The sequence below is a fragment of the Pinus tabuliformis genome, chromosome 2_2 (assembly GCF_031772625.1).
Source record: "Pinus tabuliformis cultivar Carrire ecotype Pingquan chromosome 2_2, CPIR1, whole genome shotgun sequence".
Classification (NCBI taxonomy): Eukaryota; Viridiplantae; Streptophyta; class Pinopsida; order Pinales; family Pinaceae; genus Pinus; species Pinus tabuliformis.
The window spans coordinates 959,894,026-959,915,283 of NC_142300.1; the positions used below are offsets into that span (position 1 = coordinate 959,894,026).

The 21,258-nt window shown below is 38.8% G+C and overlaps 1 long non-coding RNA gene across 1 annotated transcript; it reads right to left on the bottom strand.

Moving 5' to 3' along the window:
* Nucleotides 1-1,472: 1,472 nt before the first annotated feature.
* LOC149196404 (uncharacterized) lies at nucleotides 1,473-18,210 on the bottom strand. Its single transcript, XR_016254130.1, has 2 exons — nucleotides 17,957-18,210; nucleotides 1,473-1,601 (listed from the first exon to the last, which is right to left on the bottom strand). It is a non-coding gene; the product is annotated as an uncharacterized LOC149196404 (long non-coding RNA).
* Between the last annotated feature and the right edge of the window lie 3,048 nt (nucleotides 18,211-21,258).

Below are 21,258 nucleotides of genomic sequence, written 5' to 3' on the forward strand. Positions count from 1 at the left end.
ATATGGAATTTACTATTAAGGATGTTCTTCAATTGCTAGTGAAGCATTTGTTGTATAGGAGAAGACATTGAAAACCTCAGTAGATGAAGCTTAGGCCATAATAATTAAGGGAGAGTTTTGGATTATGTAACTCTTACTTGGGTGAGAGCATGGAGTTGGGTTACAATTAAGGGAGAGTTTTGGATTATGTAACTCTTACTTGGGTGAGCGCATGGAGTTGGGTTACATTTTTTTGGAAAGCGCATGAGTTGAAAGGGAGGAAAAAGTAGCTCGATCGAGCTATTTTCAAACTTCCTTCCTAAAACACAACGAGGAGTTTATGCTTTAAAGGACTCGATCAAGCCCTTTTTTAAACCATGTCAAGAGCTCTATTGAGGATTTGTTAAACCCTCAATTGAGCTATTTCAAATTTTATCTTAAGTGCTTGATCAATATTTTTAAGTGCTCTAACGAGCCGTTGAGGACCTAAAAATGGAGTTTTAGCTCCCCTTTTGCATATTTCTCTACGACACCATTTTGTACTCAAGCGGACTTCAGACAAAATTTGTCCTTATGTAGCGGAGTTGATCATGTTGGATTCATGAAAGAATCCATTATCCAAATGGTATATGAGTTTGAAATTTTTGAATTCATATGATATTTTTCATCTAATTTCTTGTAAACATAAAGTTTCAAAGAGGCTCAATAAAAAATCAATAACATAAAATATACAAAACGAAAAAAATTCAAAAAGTACAAATAGTTTTCCTCATCGAAAGGGTACTCTTAGTTTTTAAATTTATTTAAAGAATAGAAAAAAATTCTTACTATAACACGTGTTACTTAGCCAACTTCAAAAAATAATAAAAAATATAATTTTGCATAAAAATCTAAATTTTTAATATGAAAAACTTAGTTCTCTATGTGTAGATCATGCTATATGTGAACACCGGAATACCTTTTAAGATGTGCCAAAATTTTGACCGGAATACCTTTTCAGATGTGCCAAAATTTTGAAGGACAAGTATTGCATTTAATGGAGAATTGAGAGATTATACAACACTAAAAGTTATTGCAAAAGATTTCATTAGGACAACAACATAATTCTCCACATATTATCTTTTTACTCCCAATCAAAATTCACAATGCTATTATGAATTTTGAGAGCTTCAGTGCCATAAAAGAGAAAAAAATTGAAATTTCATCATTACATTCGGGAAGTGTAACCCATCTTCATGCATTCACCCCTATGTCATTGAGTAATAAAATTATTGGTCATTATTAAGTACATTTCATCTCTATGATAAAGAATTTGTTTCTAGTTTTTAAAAAATGGTTAAATCTAATCGAGTTTAAAAAATTCTATCCAACTAATTAGCTTCATAAAAAATATAAAAAATATTCTCTAGCATAAATAATTACATGTCCTAAATAGTCCCTTTATCTTGTTATCAATTTGACATATTCATATTTATACTATGATATTATTCAAATGCTAAAATCTCAAATCTCAACGCAATTTTGTAATAATTCTAAATTAACATTAAAAAATTACCATACCAAAAAATCTTGCAAATTTCCCGCGGTCCAAACCTTTCTGGTTGGAGTACATCGAACTCAGTCTGTGTAATAAACAAGGGAGGTAGTGTGAATAATCAATCGAAGTAGAGTGAGCTGTACAGTTCCGTTCTACTCATATTTCAATAGAGGATTATGTGAAACTATATAAGTTATTTTTTTTAGACAAATGTATTTTTAATTGAATGGTTCGTTTTATAAAATGACTTTTGTCATAATTAAAATCAATAAAAAAAAAACATATTAAACACTAATGCTGTATATATATATATATATATACACGAAAAATGCTATAAAAAAAAAACCTTTATAAACAAATTAAAATTTATTTAAAGAGGCAAAATACTGGTTCAAAACAATTCCAATATACACTAGCCTCTTCAGTATAATAAACATCACTAACTAATATATAAAGAAAAGAATAAAGCAAGAAAACAGTGAGCAATATAGATTCTTAATCAATGACGATCAATAGCAATGTTGTATGCCATGTTGCAGGTTCTTGGTGAAGTCCATGTATGTAATTGTGACAAATCATCCTGTAGAGATTTTTTGAAGTTATCAGTTTTTGAATTATTGGGATGACGTGCAATACAGGTATAGAGGAAGATCCACACGTCTTAGAAAATGAAGCTTCTCAGGCCAAGATAAAGAATCACGTTAACCATTAGAAATTAAAAAGCAATGTTAGATTAAAACCCTCACCCAAGGATTGTTGACGTTGCCTCTCTTCAATAATCCATTAAAAATCCTTGTTGACGTTGCCTCTCTTCAATAATCCATTAAAAATGTTGTGGTTGTAGACTGTTTCTGTCACCATGGAAATTAAAAGCATTGTTATGTGAAGAGGTGAGGGTGCTAGTACTGCAGGGTAAACATGCCAGAGTATATTAATCATTCCCTGCAATGACCTCTGCTCCATTCGTAAAAGCCACTATATTAAAGAAGAACATCAGTGATAAATGTCCTCTGAATATGAGGAGGAGGAAAAAAATATATTTAACAATCCGATTTCCTTTTCTGCTTCGAGAGTTTTCACACCAAACTAATCCATCACCTCCGAGACTAAATGTCAAAATACTAATTATAAAAATGATCGACAGAAGAAAGTTGACCTAGACAAAATTGAAAATCATATTAGGATCTGATACGGTAAATGTTTGGTTTTCATACCTCTTCCTTGTCATGTTATATCATGATTATGATGTTGAAATAATGTGCAACTCAAGCATGTGAGGAGTGCATCTTCAGTGTTTCGATGGTTTTACAATGTATTTTCCCTACCTCAGTCCATATATTTGCATTTGACATTTTTACCACTTTGTCATTAGAGTTACTCTTTGTAATTCCTCCTTTCAAGCTAAGTGATATATGTGTTGGTTTTGTGTTTTGTATTAAAAATTTTTGAGTTTGGATTTTTGTTAGAATCATTCGGAGTTCGATTTCTCACTTAAATATTGGGTCTTTTCTGTTAAGTTTATATATTTATTTTATGATAAGTGCCTAATTTGATTACATATTTTAAGTTTATAAATTGAATTTGGAATAATGGAATAAAAACAATCGATCCTTAACAATTAATTTCTATTTTACATAACTAAGTTAGTTTCATTCCTTATTTATATTAAAAATTTATAATAAGTGTTTTATGTTATCATTTAGCTCCCAACAATATTTGTAGTTCAATTTTGTTGGTTAGAGCCAACGCTTTTGCAAAGATCCAATTATATTATTCAACCTCTTGCGTGCACTTGACCTCCGATCGTTCGGTTTATATCTTTGTTATTACTTACTTTACAATCGCTATAAGTTTTTAGCCATGGTGCATTTTGATTGACAATGATTTCCTTAGTTTTTTAGTCGTGACTTCAATCAAAGCCTTTTTCAGTTAAAAAAGCTGAATTATATTCATATATATTTCTGAATATACATCATATGGCAGATAGTAGGAAGTAACCCAAATAGCTCATGAAGAAAATTTTGTGTAAAAAAAATTATAAGATGCCAATAGCAGAGGAATGATATAGTTCCCAATCAGATCAGTATATGACAGATACTGTCTCTAAACATATCAAAATATAATAACGATGTGCTGTATAATTAATATCAGAAAAGATGAAAAAATAGAAAAATGATGAAGCAGAGAGGAAATACATAATATAAACAGGTTAAGCTACGTACCATATATGGGGATTCAAAATTTTCGGTATATGACAGATACTGTCTCTAAACATATCAAAATATAATAACGATGTGCTGTATAATTAACATCAGAAAAGATGAAGATGAATAGAAAAATGATGAAGCAGAGAGGAAATACATAATATAACAGGTTAAGCTACGTACCATATATGGGGATTCAAAATTTTAGAAGAAGTATGTGCCTTCAATGTACCAGAAAAGAGAAGAGAATTTTATATGCTATGTACAGGTGAGGCGGAACTCCTAAATATTGTGCTGAATATCTCCAACAGTGATGGAAACCTGCCAAGATTCAGATGAAGAGGAAAGACCTTCTTTGGACAGTGCATCTACCTCTGAGTTGAATGACCTTCCAATGTGATGTATAAAATAATCCTGGTGAGCCTTCCATATAGATGTAATTCTTTCCAGCCACCCCATGAGATTGATATTCTGAATGAGATGTACAGCTTTCACGTGATCAATGATCACCTTGGAATCTCCAAAAAGGTGCAAGCCTCGGATTCCAAGGAAGACACAAAAACTCAGGAGACTAGCTAAGGCCATAGCCTCTGCTTTGTTGTTCGATCCCTTGCCACCATTCCATGAGATTTTGATACACTGATCCATGAAAGGAATAATGAAAACTCCACAAGCATAGATTCCATTCTAGGCTGCCCCATCAAAAAATGCCCAAGGAAGAACTGAAAGGTCCATTGTGCGACCTATTTGATCTTTGGCAGAATGATGATTTTGAGGATTCTTGCTGGGATCAGAAATATGATTGAGTCTATAATATGAGCAAATAATATCTTCCTTTCATGAAATAGAACCTTATTTCTCGATTTCCAAATGGTCCAAATAGTGATCAAGGGAATATGCCTCCAGTCCGGTCTCATTTTGCTCCACCACTGAAAAGCCTCTCTAATTGTTGTGAATGAAATCCTATTCAACCCAAATTGATCAGCCAAAGATTTCCATATCATTTTAGCAAGAGGACAAACCAGAAAAATATGATAATTCGATTCTGCATTTGCTTTGCAAATGGGACAAATAGCTGGCCCATGCCAATTTCTTTTTTGCAAATTATCCCACGTCAAATTCTTATTGTTAAAAACCAGCCATGCAAATAAGATCACCTTGGTAGGGCAGTTTGCTTTCCAGAAAATAGATGGGAAAATATTGCTTGTGGTAGTAGGGAACTCCATCTGAAACATGAGATAGATGTCTTTTACAAAAACAGTTGATCGCCCCCTAAGACCATTCCATAAAAGATAATCTTCCTCAGATGATTTGAAGATACCCCTGCCTTGCATATAAGATATTATCTTGTTCCATTGTGAAGACTGAGAACCATATAGTCCAATCATTTCAGCAGACTTCCAAATTGGAATTGAGCCCACCCATTTATCTATAACCCGATCCCAATAAAATAAAACCCATATTCTAAAGATGATGTAGTAGGTGATGAGGAATATTAAAATCCGAAGCCTCTCCCACTAAAGGATCCAAGCCAATAAGGATCTTTTGCCCAATTGGAAATTCCATGCCAGGTTTTTTAGAAAAAATCCTTTGATTCTATGAAAACTATGCCAAATGGCAGAACCTTTAGGAGGACCAAATGAACCCTGTCTATACCGAAAATGAATATCTCTGTTATCCAAATATTTAGCTTTGATTATGATGCTCCAAGTACTGGACCTGAAAATTGCCTTCCATAGAGATCTGCAAAGAAGAGCAGAATTGAATAAGCTTATATTCAGAATACCCCAGCCCCCAAGGGCTTTTGGCCGTGATAGGTTCACAAGCTTAGTTAAATGAAATTTTCTATGATGCCTGTTAGCTCCCCAAATGAAATTAGCCATGCTCCGGTTCAATTTATGGATGATCTTAGTAGGGATATAAAAAAGGTGAGCCCAATAAACCAATAACTGAACCAAGACCGATTGAGATAAAATATATCTACCTACCAGAGAGAGACATTTGAATTCCCATCCCGTGATTCTCTGGATGAATCTATCATGAATCCAAGACCAATCTGCAGAGGTGTAACCGACTGGCTTGAGATGGAAGCCGAGGTATTTCAAGCCCGCATGGAGGGGAGACACCTGAATATGAAAGAGATTGGAGAGATACATAGCTATCTCAGAGTTAGTATCCTTCATGTAAAAAGATGATTTATCCTCATTAATACAAAGCCCTGTGTCTTTCTGAATTTTCACCAAGATAGAGTGGAAACACTCCCAAGAAACACAGCACAGCATGGCCACCAATAAGATATCATCAACAAATAGATTATGAGAGTAAGAAATATTGCTGCAAATAGCCATCGGATTGCATGCCTTAACACTGATGGCCCTCCTTATGTGAAGACTGAGTGAATCCATAACTAAAATAAAAAGGAGCAGGCACAAAGAACATCCGTGCCGTAGACCCCTGGCTGCCAGGAAAAAGGATGTAGGGATACCATTAACTAGAACAGCGAAGTTCACATCAATCACACAAGTCATGATCCAATTCAAACTATTACTATTAATGCCAATTTTGATGAGCCAATTTTGATGAGAAGGCATCTAAGGAAACCCCAATCTATACAATCAAATGCTTTTTTGAGGTCAATTTTTTAAAAAGCAACTTCTACCTTCCTAGTGTGCATAGAGTGGAGACCCTCTTGTGTAATGGCAACAGCCTCTAAAATGTTCCTATCCTTCAGGAAGCCATGCTAATCAGGAGTAATGTACATAGAGAGCATATTTCTCATCCTAACTGCAATAATTTTAGAAATTATCTTGTAAATAGTATTATAGAGAGAGATGGGCCTAAAATCCTTAAATGAAAGGGATAGCTTCTTTTTAGGAATTAAGGCAATATATGTAGATGTAATAGAATGAGGAATAGTGCCCTTTGTCCTGGATTCCTCCACCATATTCAAAAGATCTGATTTCATAATATCAAAGAAGTGGATAAAAAAATCAATGGTCCAACCATCAGGACCCAGGCTCTTATCTTTTTGAAATGATTTCATGATGGCCAAGAGTTCCGACTCAGTGACCGGGGCAAAGAGAAGATCATTCTGCTCCTCATTAAACATAGTGGGATATGGCTCAATGCCCCAAAAAATATCTGGAAATTCACATCCCCCCTTGCTGCTATATGCCTATTGAAATTATTTAACAACCTCTCTAGATATGTTTGCTGAGAAAAAACCGAGCCACCCATCTCATCTTGAATCTCCCAAATAGAATTTATTTCTCTCCTCTTGTTCGCAAATCGATGAAAAATTCTTGAATTCTTATTCCCATGATCTTTGAGCCAAATGGCTCTGCTCTTGAGCCTCCAAGAAGCCTCCTCAATAGCCAACAAGTTCTTCTTTTTTCTCTCTAGGTCCCTGATCTTAGCCCTCGTATCAGATGAAACATTATTTGAAATAAGTCGTTCTGATAATACTCCCAATTCTTCGTTAATATTCTTTAGTTCTTTTCTGTTGGAAATCACCCTACCTCGTTGCCAACATTTTACACAAGATCTTAAGCCCTTTAAATGATCCAGAAAAGATTTTGACTTCCTGGATGAATTAGAAAGAGAGTGAGATGACCAGTATTCCTTAATGATCAAGTTAAATTGCTCATCCTCCAGCCAGACCCTATTAAATTTAAATGGATAACCCTGCCTATGACCCACCAGATATTAAATTTAAATGGATAACCCTGCCTATGACCCACCAGATTCCAATTGATTGAGATAGGACGATGATCAGATATGAAACTGGGAATATTTATAACAGAGGGAGATCCCAGATGGTCAATCAAGATTTGTGAATGAGAAAACGATCCAATCTCTTAGCAAGGAATGCTTCATTCAATCTCCCATTGTCCCATGTAGGCTCGCTTCTGGAAGGGAGAACATCAACAAAGTTATGAATCAGAATGGCTTCTCTAAGCCTGAATCCCACATGATCCATTTTCTTGCCTTTACCCCAGACCTCATCGATGCTCAGAGTACAATTGAAATCCCCCCAATGATCAAAGAGTTTATGTCAAAAAACTCAGAAGATAAGAATCGGTCCCAAAAAGGAAAGCGGTCTTTATACGGAGCATATATATTGAGAATGTGAAAAGGACCATTATATCCTCTGAATTTTTCCAGAAGAAGAATACCTGCAAAGCCATTGAAAGCCAATGCTGAGATCCAAAGTGGATCCCATAAAATTGCCAACCCACCAGAGAGACCAGATGAATCTGTGGTAGCAATATGCCAGGTGGGAAACATACGCCTAAAATATGATATTGAATCCTGACCACCATGCATGGTTTCTTGCATAAGAATAATCTTAGAGTTTGAAGATCTGAAAAGTTCCTTGAGTGCCAAAAATTTCAGGCCTACACCAAGACCCCTTATATTCATAGATATTTTGCTTATCATTTGGAACATTCACCAGGCATACTTGCTCTAAGCGGCTCGTTACCAGCAAGGTCCACAATGGGGACATCAATCAAAGAGAGATCCCTAATATGCAAATCCACTCTACCTTTTCTACCCCTGAAGTGTCTGCTACCCCTGTTCTGAGTCCTCCTGACTGTAATATTTGCATCCGAATTTGGACTAATTGAAGGAGAAATAGGATTATGAGGCTTAGATATTGACAGTGGAAGTAAATTAAGTGAATCACATTTCAACAGGATATCTAGATCATCATCAAATGTATTATTTGGGGAGGAGCCAGGTGAATTATGAGGAGTATATAGGTGAATTATGAGGAGTATAAGTCAATTCCGCAGCCTTGCCTTTGATGTCAATCTTCGTTGATGGAGCAGCAGAGGAGGGTGCTAAGGGACGAGGGGAAACCACCCGCTTATGCACACTAGGACGATGATCAAGAGATTGAGGAGAAGATGAAATGTAAGTGACATTGGGAACCGAAGGGAAATCACTCAGAGGATGTGGCACCGGGAGAGGAGAGGGAATAGCTCGATCAAGATCAGGCTCGAGAGGAGAGGGAACAACAGAGAAATGAGACCTCTTATCTGTGGAAGAGACATATAATGAATGTGGAAACGATGATTTGTGAGGAGAAATATAATTGATCTCCTCAGGGGAACAAAGATCTTGCCTGATGTTTTCTAAAGATTTAGACTTTCTGATAGGACTGCAAGATGATTTCTCCTGAGTGATATCCCTAGAAATCGAAGGACGGATGTTAACTACATTGGGGATTTTGTCAATATCCAAGTCACCAGTATGATCTGAGCTATGTAAAACAGCTTTAGAACCAGTGGATAATCTGATATAATCCTTGCCTCTTTTCTAGCCATCCGAACGACGAGGAAAAAAAGCCTCAAGATGTCTAGTTTTGTGGCATATTGCGCACCTAAAACGAATCCCCCAATAGTCCAGACGCTAATGAATGGAAGACTATCCCAATATAATTCGATGTGTTCGGGAAAACCCCCATATTCAATTTCAATTAAGATCCAAGCCACACATTTATCTTTAGCTGCAAGACATTTCGGATCTACATAGATAAACTTACCAATGGCATTTCCAATCATAGCAAGGGTTTCTTTGGACCATAATTCAATGGGAAGGCCTGGAAGCTTCAGATCTACATAGATAAACTTACCAATGGCATTTCCAATCATAGCAAGGGTTTCTTTGGACCATAATTCAATGGGAAGGCCTGGAAGCTTAACCCAAATATAGTTATTTTGTGGAGTGGATCTTAAAGGATTAAAGCTACGTACCATTTATGTAATGTCATAGAACTCTTATCATGAACCCAAGGGAGAGAGAAAATCTTCTCAAGGTCACGTTCTTTTTAAAAATGGAAGTTGTACTAGTTGTTCATTAATCTAACTATTGTCGGAATATAACCCAATAAAGCATTCCATTTATTTCCGATCCAGATTTTGAACTGACCATCCTCCATAGATGGAAAGTGCCAACGACCAACCAATGCTCTCTTCTTCTTTTTAAAAATGGATTTAAAAACCAATGCTCTCTTCTTCTTTTTAAAAATGGATTTAAAAATGGAAGTTGTAATAGTTGTTCATTAATCTAACGATGGTAGGAATATAACCCAATAAAACATTCCATTTATTTCCGATCCATATTCTGAACTGACCATCCTCCATAGATGGAAAGTGCCAACGACCAACCAATGCTCTCTTCTGAAGAGTGACAATCCTGTCCGATAAAAAAAATGCACAGCCAAGGGAGGGGATGAAGTTTTGGCAAGACGCTGATTCCCACAATGCGACTGATAGCTAGAATCGGCATTAGGATAGTCAAGATTGGGAAAGTATGCTTGAGGAATGAGATGGGAAAGTATGATTGAGGAATTAGATGTTCAGACAACGTAGTTTGTTCACCTTTGAGGATGTCCCACCACCTTTTTGTTCAGCCTCCATGGTCGCTCGTACCATGGCCGATGTGATAGAAGGATTAGAAAACGTGTCCATATCAAATGAAGGAAACTACAAGAAATCAGGATAGGATGGAAAATATAAAAAATGATCTGATAAGACCAACGGAAATCAGTGTTGACAGCCCAGAAGATACTATCCAAGGGATGCAGAGTACCCTAAATCTCAAAAGATATTATAATAATCCCATGACGATATACAAGGAATGGCGTTCTACGGAAAAGGATTTAGAATCTCAAAAACGGCGATTCCTATTTCCGCCACAATTCTTTAATTAATGCCCCCTGACATGCGGGGGCATTAGGGAAATATAACGCGAGCTGAAAAAACTGGAGGTGAAAAAAAAACAGCTCGCGTTATATTTCCTTAATGCCCCCGCATGTCAGGGGGCATTAATTAAAGAATTGTGGCGGAAATAGGAATCACCCTCAAAAACACATGAAATGCCTTGACCAAGATGAGTAATAAACTATAAGGATGGATCCGATACTGACATCCTAAATAAATGGAAAAGACACAATGTCAAGAGGAGGAGCTTCGGGAAAACCTCGGGAAAACCATGATGATGGCTAACATTGATTATAGGTATTACTCCCCTTAACGTCGTTAGATAAGAAAAGTATTACAGAAAATTCAAAATTCGAATTTCAGATCCCCAGAGGGATATGACCCCAGGGATATCAAGAAAGTAGAAGATCTACCATAGGGAAAACTATGACGACTCTGGAAATGTTTTTTCAGAAGAGAAAAGCGATATATATTATATTAAGAATATATAATGATCGGAATACATGGAGGCATCATGCCTCAAACAGTCTAACAAAGGAAAAATAGCAGATCAGTTGGGCCCCCAATTAGACGGATGGTTTGTGAATACATGGAAGCGAATAGCCTCAACTGGAAATTACATATAGAAACAGACAGATATGTGACCAGAGAGTATCATCCAAAATTACATATAGAAACAGAGAGATGTGCGACCAGAGAGAATCATCCAAAAAGATCTGGAGGCGCTGGTCCAGTTGTGACAAAAAACTAATATAAAAGCAAAAATACAGATGCGCTGTTAGCGATAATATGTTGCATGACTAAAAATAGAAAGCAAAAGGAACCGAATTAGAGCGAAGTGGGCATAGATCCCATAATGGTTGGAATAATTGAGACAAGCGGCAGGCGACAGTCCTGGAAGATGCGACTGTTCCTCCACTTCCAGATGTTCCAGCATGTAATAATGAAGAGAGCATGCCAGGAGGGGCATTGGGAGCCCCACCATAAGAAAGCTTCCTGAACAGAGGAAAACAACCTGTGAGGAAAACCATAAAACAAGGATAGATCAAACCAGATAGCAGAGGAGGCGGGGCAGAGAAAGAACATGTGATTGTTCGTTTCCAGCTCCGCAAGGCAAAGTTGACATCTGCCAGGTCCGATCCATCCTTTCCTTTGAAGAACATCCCAGGAGAGGTTCCTGTTGGAGAAGAGGAGCCATGAAAAAAGGATGGATTTTAGAGGACAAGGGGCTTTCCAGAGTTTGACAGGAAAGACAGAGGGAAGAGGAGGGAAGACAGCTGATAGAGCAGAGTAGAGGGACCGGACGGAAATGGGATGGATTGAGGAGCCAATAGACCAGATCAGTTCATCCTTGGTACCTAATTGGAGAATCCCTCGTTGTGAAGATCTGGATGTGAATGAGAGCCAAAGAGGTCGAAGGGGAGGGGGGATGGCTAGCTGGATATCAGATTTCCAAATAGGCTCAAGAGAGGACCAAGAAAGAATAAGTTTGTCCCAGGTGAAAATGCCCCTAGAGTGAAAAAAGGAAAGTAAAATTGGAGGGATCATGGATTCTAGATTATATAAGGTGGGATCTATGCCAATGAAGACGCTAGAGCCTGAGAAAAAGGTCCATTTTAAATTCTGCAGGAAAAAGGATTGGATCTTTTTGAAGCTGAGCCAGATGGGGGATCCATTCCTGATGCCGAGAGAGGACCTTCTGAGCCAGTAAGCCAGATTCCGACCTTTGAGGTACTTTTGATTGATCAGAGTACTCCATGGACTGTTCCCATATAAACCCCTGTGGAGAGATTTGCAAATGAGCGCTTTCCCAAAAAGACTCATGTTCAGAAGGCCCCATCCACCATTTTTTTTCGGTCTGGTAATTGAGTCCATCTTGACAAGGTGGATTTTAGAGTGGAACGATCGACCTCCCCACAGAAAATTAGCTGCTATGGATTTCATATTCTTGATAACAGAAGCTGGGAGGAGGAATAGATGACTCCAATACACCGCTAGTTGGGAGAGTACCGCCTGAACCAAGATGTATCTGCCAGCAAGGGACAGAAAACGCATTTCCCATCTTGAGATCTTGTTGTAGAAACGATCAACCAGCCAAGTCCAGTCCCGACATCGATATCCCTTGGCTTTTAAGCGGAACCCCAGATAAGTGAAACCATCTTTTATTTGGGCAAGATTGATCTGAAAGCGGTCGGCAATCCACTGGGCAATAATGGGGTTTGTATCATTATGGTATAGCGTTGATTTCCCGCAGTTGATCTTGAGGCCTGTAGCATTCTGAAACTTCTTGAAAATCACGAAAAGGCAGGCCCAGGTGGATTTGCATAGAATAGCAAAGATTAAGATATCGTCAACGAAAAGATTGTGGGAAAGGGAGATGTCTTTGCAGATTTTAACAGGCTTGCATCTACCTTCGGCAACAGCATGGTTGATATGCGAACTAAGACAATTCATCACTAAGATAAAAAGGAGGGGGGAGAGAGGGCATCCCTGTCGGAGCCCTCTCTCAGCCTGAAAAAAAGTGGACGGGATTCCATTTATAATCACTGAAAAGCGGACACTTTCGACGCACGCCATGATCCAGCTGATTGCCATGGGCCTTAGACCGATTTTTGCAAGGAGAAATCTAAGAAAGCTCCAATCCACGCAATCGAAAGCCTTTTTGAGATCAATTTTGAGAGCTGCAGCATCAGTGTTCTTTGTGCAAATAGAGAAGAGGCATTCCTGAGCCATAGCGACCGCGTCCATGATGAGCCTGTCCTTTAGGAATGCATGCTGGTCCTTTGTTATGAAGATGTTTAGAAACTTCTTCATTCTTTCAGCAATAATTTTGGAGATGATCTTGTATAGAGAATTGCATAGAGCGATCGGCCTGAAATCCCCAAATGATGTAGATTTGTCTTGCTTGGGAATTAAAGCAATAAAAGTGGCCGAAAGAGCACTGTTAATGCTACCAGAAAGGCGAGTGGCGTCCACCATGCCCAACAGATCATTTTTAAAGAGGTCATAAAAATGAGTGAAGAATTCCACCGGCCAGCCGTCTGGCCCGGGACTCTTTTCTTTTTTGAAGCTCTTGAGAGTCTCGGAAAGCTCCCCCTCCGTGATGGGCCTGTAGAAATCATCATTGGCAGCATCGTCAAACATAACCGGCAAGTGGTCTACTGCCCATAGCATGTCATTTAGATCACTGTGTTGCCTTTTGTATTGCTCCCTGAAGAATCTTGTAGCTTCTGCGGATATATCCTGTTGGGAGAAAAGAAAATCCCCATTCCCGTCCTCGATTTTCCATATTGCATTTTTTGTTCTGCGGGCGTTTGCGAAGTTGTGAAAGAATCTAGTGTTCCTGTCCCCCTCCTTGAGCCAAATAGCTCGGCTTTTTAACCTCCAAGATGCTTCCTCTTTCTTGAGCAGATCTTGTTTCTTTCTTTTGAGGGAGCTGATGAGAGTTGCTTTATCGAACGTCAGGCCACTGAGATGAATTGAAGAAGCCAGCCGACTTAATTCTAGCTTGGTGTGGAGAAGATCCTGTGAATCGCTTCGCTTCTTTTCAAACTGCCATGTTTTTGTTTTCTCCCTAAGCAGTTGAATCTTGTCACGAAAAGTGAGAAAAGAAGCGTCCTGTGCATGGATGATGTCCCCCCAACTGGACTTGATGAATTCGTTGAAGGATTCGTCCTGGAGATGGGTAGAGTTGAATTTGAAGGAGTAGCCCATTCTGCGGTCGGAATGCCCCCAGTCCAGGAAAATGGCCTTGTGGTCCGAAGAAAAGTCCCCTCCAGTTTTTGCGACTGGCATTCCCCACTTTTGGATGATGCTGGAGTGTAGGAGAAAGCGGTCAATTCTTTTTGCGATGTAGGCTGTGCCCAGCCTACCATTGTCCCATGTGGGAGTCATGATTTCTGGGGGTATATCGACTAGGTCCCTATTTAGGAACTCCCTTCTCATCCTGTCGGCCATACTGTCCACAGGTCGGCAGTGACCCCAGCACTCTTCCGAGCTGAGAGTGAGGTTAAAATCACCTGCAATAAGCAAAGAGTCAATGTCTAAAATTTCCGAATTGAACAAAGAATCCCAGAAAGGGAGTCTGTGCCTGTAGGGCGCATATATGTTCAACATATTAAGGATTTGTGATCTTCCTCTGATGGAGGCCGAGATGAGAATGTCGGCGCTGCACTTATAGGCTTTTGCCTTGATCATGAGCGGATCCCACATAGCCACCAAACCTCCAGACAGCCCTTCTGCATTTGTGGCGGCCATGTGCCATGATGGAAACATCTTTCTGAAGAAAGCCAATGAAGCCGTGCTGGAATGCATTGTTTCTTGGATGAAGATAATGGAGGGCCGAGCAGAAACAAGAGTCTCTCTTAGAGCCAAAAATTTTGGGGCGGCTCCCAGACCCCTGATGTTATAAGAGATAAGGAAGGTCATTTAGATGGCTGACCAGCCGCGCTCGCTCTAAGAGGCTGAGGAGGAGATGACTCGAAGATTGGAACATCTATCAGGGGGAGATTTGAGATACCCAATTCGGAGGCGATGGTCCTACCTCTGAAATGACGGCTCCCACCTCTATGCTTTTTCCTTACAGTGATATTTTTGGCAGAGTTGGGACTAATGTTGGGGAAGGAAGGCTTGTGGATAGTGAGTGGTTCGAGAATGGAAGGATGACGATTGAGAAGCTGGTCTATATCACTGTCAAAATTGTTGAGCGGAGAGTCAGATGGAGAGTTGAACGGGGTCGGGGACAACAGAACTTCTTTCCCTTTTTGGATGTGAGGAGGCGATCGAATGGGAGATGGCGAGGAAGAGGAGATGAGAATTGGGTGAGATCCCACTACAAAATCAGCCACGTTCATCGCCGGAGGAGGGGGGACCGCGTCCTCTTCAAACTGTTCTAAGACTGGAGGACTGGAGAAACCGGCCGCGTTCATGAGTGGAGGGGAGGGAGCTGCTTCATTGAGAGCGGCCGATAATGGGGAGCTCTTAAAACCTGCAAAATTAGGCGACTCAGGCCTAAACAGAGAATCATCCTGCGAGCTTCGAAGATCTGTGGACTTGAAGGAGAAGTTTTCCCCCGGGGGACTGGCTTTTTCAGAGCGGGAGTCAGAATCCTTTTGCGCTACCTTTTGTGAGAGAAGAGATAATTTCCTATGTCGGCGGAATTGGCAATCTCTAATGAGGTGACCCGTTCGATGGCAAGAGGAGCAGCGGAACGGGATGCCCCAAAAATCAAGCCTTTGACATATCTTTGAGCCCTCCCAAGAAATTTCTATATGGTCGGGATATCCGCCCTTGTATGGTCTTTCAATGAGAATCCAGGCGATTCTTTTATCCCTCTCCCCCCGGACCCATGGGTCGACGTAAATGAACTTGCCAATGGCATCTCCGATGGTGGCTAAAATCTCCGGCGTCCACAGTTCAAGAGGGAGATTAGGGAGCTTTACCCAGATCATGCTATGAGAGGGAGTATTTTTGAGAGGATCGAAGCCGAGGTACCATCTTGAAAGAGAGAGAAAACTTCTGCCCGAGACCCATGGTCTATTCAAAACCAGCTCCAAGTCAGCCTCCTTTTGAAAGTGGAACGAGAACCAGTCCTTCATGAGGCGTGAGATAATCGGAGTGTATCCAATGATAGGAGACCAAGACTTTGTAACCCAGTTCCTTATTTGGTCCTCGTCCAATTCCGGGAAGAACCATTTCCCCACCAGTGCAAGCTTTTGGAGACTCTCAATGCGATCCACCAGGGAGGGACCCGAGACAGAGATCGCCTTGGGAGGAGGAACCGTCTTGACCGGTGCTTTATGCTTATAGCGACCCCTATGTAGATCAAGGTTCCCAAGAATGGGAGGGTCCCTCAGCCCCGGGGGGAGAGAGTCTGACAACGAGTTGTGCCACCTTGGATTCCCACTGGCAAGGTTCCGAGCAGACTCAGCCTCAATGGCCGCGGCGAAAAGAGCTTTCGTGGCGGGAGAGTCACTTTCTTCTGCCATCATTGGTCAGAAGAAAAATCCCAAAAGGGGATCTCCCGTACCTTGGAAGATCCCAAGGAAAGGAAGCCAAACAGAGAATGTAACCTGGATAATAAAACTTCTGCAGGGAGGGAACTATGAAAGGTACAGGATTAGGTCAAACTCCAGAGTCTCTGGCAGAGAGAAGGACAAAATACTGAAAAGGGAAGACTCTAGAAAAGTACCTTGAAGGGATTTGTGACGAAAACCAGCCGCCAAAAAGCCATGTTCAAGCAAAAGGGTGGTAGGATCATTAATGGAAACAAGAGGAAAAAGCCTGAGAATTCAGATGGATGAGATATGTGACCCCGGAAAAATGATTTGAATTTCTTGTTGCCGGAAAAAGAAGCCGGAAATCCCTGGAGACCCGAGGGGATTCGAAGGCTGAACCAGAGAAGCTATTTCGCTTCAGATGGGCTGTTGCAGTCGAAACAGCAGCAGAAGATTTGGAAGACACACCACCATTTTCCTATGCGAAAGCGAATATCCTGACAAGGGCTGTAAATGAAAAAGGAGGCTCTAATTCTGCTGATGAGGCCTTTTAACATTTTTACCTTAATGGGGAGGAAGAATCTCAGTGAAAGGAGACCAGAGCCCTCCTAGAATTGGCAAAAGATAACTTCACTGCCCGTGGGGGACTTGTGTGAACCGAGGGAAGACTGGTGTTGTAATAAGTCCTCTGAAAGAGGTCCCCTCAAAGCCGCAGAAACCTACCCATGTTTTAACTTCTGTATGATAGCCTCTATGAAAACACTGAAAGTAGCCCCATAATATGCACAAAACTGAACTTAACCCCGTAATATGCACTAAAAAACACAGATAAGGAAAAGACGAGATAGAAGATGTGCAAACCTGGACAGGGAGCCACGCAACACCAGGAGCAGACAGCCGAAACCATGCGGGGAGCGCCAAACAACCAGAGGAAACGGAGCGGCCAAGCAGAAAGACAGTGAGGAAATGAGCCTCCAGCACTGAAGGCTGGAGGAGGAAAACCGATTAGTCTGCTTTGAGCTGGATTATGTAAGGAGAGCGAAGGTGGGCCTTAACCCCGAAAGACGAGAGGCGTGCATGCGCAGGTGAACGTCGATGTACCACGTTCCCGGATCGACGAAGGCTAAGTGGAGAAGGTGGCAGGCGTCTTTTGATACTGTAATCAGAACATGGTTTAGACCGCACTATATAATTTTTGATGTTCGGGAAAGGTGCCCAAATCACACTGTAAAATATAGACCAAATGAAAGAACTAGATAGAGAAGAGACCGACATACAGAGATAACCAACCTATCATCCAGGAATGTATATAGCTAAACAATAGATAACCAAAAACTGAAATTCAGGATGATATATGATCGTAATCTATAAGGATGAAAATATAGTCATGCAGAAAAGAATTCTAACACTGTATATACCATCTCACTCTGAATATCCATCACACTCCATATTCGGAGAAAAATCAGCTCACCAACATCTAAATTGAGTTAATGGAAAAACAATGATACTAACCTTCATAATAATGCAACCGCGAAGAGACGAGCACCGCCATAGCCAGCAATACACCACCAGCCCGAAATCATCCCTGCAGCTTCGAAAAAGCTATGAAAGAGAAAATAACATGCTAAACTGAAACCGAGTATAAGTGTGAATCCGGAAAACCACCCAATAATCTGTATATCAGATGTTATGGCGAGGGCGAAGAAGACTTATAAAAATGAGAGAAAACATAACAGGCCTCCCCGCGCAAAAGCGCGAAGGGGGAAGGGGAGACCAAAACCGATAATGGAAGAAAAACTAAGATTGTTATATATAGACTGCCACCAGGTTTAGCCTGCAGATAGAGACACCGGGAGGAGATAGATGGTGTCTCATGCAGAAATGTCTCCATGAGATGACAGATGGTATCTCATGCAAGAAGACAAAGGAGCCTATAAGAAAAAGACGAATGGTAGTGCGCCGACTCTAATGGGATTTGAGAACTTCCGAGAATGGAAAACCTCCAAGCGCCATGTAAATCAGGCTAGAGGGAACATAGCCACCTCGCATGAAGCAAATAGCTCAAAGCAGAGAAGCCCATTGGATGAATGACAGAGCGAAGAACGCTGGTTGGCCGCCAGGACGGTGCTCCCTCTCGCAGCCATAGTGACACACCTCATATTCTGGACTATCGAAACTTTTTTCCTTAGTTGAGCTATTGTGGTTTAAGCGAAATGAAGAGGATTAAAGGCATTTCATTTTAATTTTTTTTGTCGCATTGTTGGTAGTGGTTTTATAATATTTGGGTGATATTTTGGTTATGGTAATTTGGCGATTCAATGTCTAGAATTTGCATAACATATATGTGAATTTTGTTATGATAATTAAGTTTTCTCATTAATTATTAGTATTTATATTTATTTAATATAAAATATACATGCGACATTTTTTTGGTCTTTTCAAATATCATATATAATGAAATTTTGTTATAATAATGAAGTTTTTTAATTACTAGCAGTTAACATAAAATATACATGTGATTTTTATTGGTCTTTTTAAATATTATGTATCAGGGAAAATTTCATCTTTAATAGTGTTGAGTGCAAGCCACGACAAGTTCAATGGTATATTATTTATGTTATTCGTATAAAATCTACTAAAGTTTAAGGTTTGATTGATAAGGGTTTTTTTTCATTGATATTGTTGTTCATTATATACAATGAACTCTAACCATGTCCAATTGACATTTTTGTTACTTTGGTGTACAAAAATTAATTACCTTTATTATTAAATGTTGTATAAGAATTTAATCGTCTCTTTATTGGGATAATCATGTTATGTATGAGATTGTAATAAAATTCCTTAAAAATTATGCACAATATTTAAAAGTATTGAAAACTAACTCCTTTTATATAAGGTAAAAAAAACATTTTGTTTCTGATGTTTAGTGATATATACCTAATAAGCTATAACCAAAGTAGAAGTAGTTATATTGTCTAGTAACTTTTTTAGAATTATATTAATTTGCATGTTGTTTCTAAAATTTGAATGCACATATTTTTGCATAGTTAATTTTGTTTGCATAGTTAATTAACTAACTCCTTTTATATAAGGTTAAAAAAACATTTTGTTTCTGATGTTTAGTGATATATACCTAATAAGCTATAACCAAAGTAGTTATATTGTCTAGTAACTTTTTTAGAATTATATTAATTTGCATGTTGTTTCTAAAATTTGAATGCACATTTTTTTGCATAGTTAATTTTGTGTGGGGCAACCATAAATTCAAAAATCCTTACAAGTATAATTTAGGTTGTTAATATTAAAATGAAATAAGGATGAGTTTGTATGCTTTTTTTTTTTTTAATTAAACTTGATAATAAGAAATGTTATAATGTTAGTAAAGTTAGTAAAGTTTGAAATGTAATATGAATATTTTTGTTTTATAGTTGTTGTAATTATTTAATAAAAAATAAATTAAGAAAATAAATAATAAATAATTATAATTTTTTATTATTATTTTCTTAATTCATTTTTTATTAAACAATTACAACAATTATAAAATAAAAATACTATTAGTACATTTCAAATCTAAGAGTATGATGATGATGATGGTGGTTAACGTCCGCTGAGACCAAATAATGATCTATCGGACCTAAAAAGACAAATTATTTATTTTGATTTAAGATTTTATTCCTATTCTCAAAAAGCTTGGAGAGAAGCCTCCCGAGTTCACTATAATTTTGGCATTGTAAAAGGCTAGGAAGGTCAGTATTGTAACAAAGGTTGTGAAATTGAGATCTAATGTGGTTGTATGCAGGGCACTCTAAGAGGAAGTGGTTTTCATCCTCGATGCTCCTATTCTCACAAATATGGCAGATCCTTTCTATCCATGGCGTTTTAGGAACTGCCCAACGGCCAGTTTCACTATGGAGCTCATGAGAATTCGTTCTAATCTTTGCTATATTAATTTTCTTCTTTGAGCTAGTTAAAATAGAGAGATACTTTTGATCTTCAAGGGTGGGGTTGATGACCTTCTTATAATAACTTAATTTTCTTTTAGACGCTAAATCTTTCTCACACCACAATTTTTCTTTGAACTTAGAAGTAACAATATCTTTAATGTTATTTATGTTTTGCAAAGCATCATTCTCATTGATTTCCCAATAGTTTAACCAGGCCCTTGTGTCCTTATGCCATCCTCGGTTAAGCCTTAGGTGGTTTTGGCTGGAATTTAAAGCTAGCTTAGGAAGTCTATGATTGTCTATGTTATTGAGCTTGTGCTTGTACACCAGAAACCTGAGCATAGCTAGGCTCTCAATAGGAGAAAGACCTGCTTCTATAAGGAGAATAGGATAGGGTGTATTATTTTTAATTTTCAGGTTATAAATTATAAAACGCTTCTGGATTTGCTCAATCTTTCTCCATGATTCTCTGGAGATGCTGCAGCCCCAAACTTCACAGCCATATAAGATAACAGGGATGACTAAAGTTTCAAAGAGGAACTTCTTTTTATCCCACATTACGAGGTTTGCTGTTTTACAATTATTTTCAAGACCAAAATAAGCTTTCCATCCCCCATTGATCATTTTCTCAATGCTATGGTTCCAGTTGAGCTTGTGATGGATATCAATTCCTAGGTACTTGTAAGAATACACTTCCTCCAAGTTATTATTGTCATACATAAAATTAGCGCAAGTGTCCTTCTTGGATTTGATAATCATAACTTTTGTTTTGTCAGTGTTAACAGTCATACCCATGGTAGAGCAGAAATCCTTAAGAAGCTTGAGTTGCTTATCAAGATCAGAAGGGCACCTTGCCAAAAGAACAATATC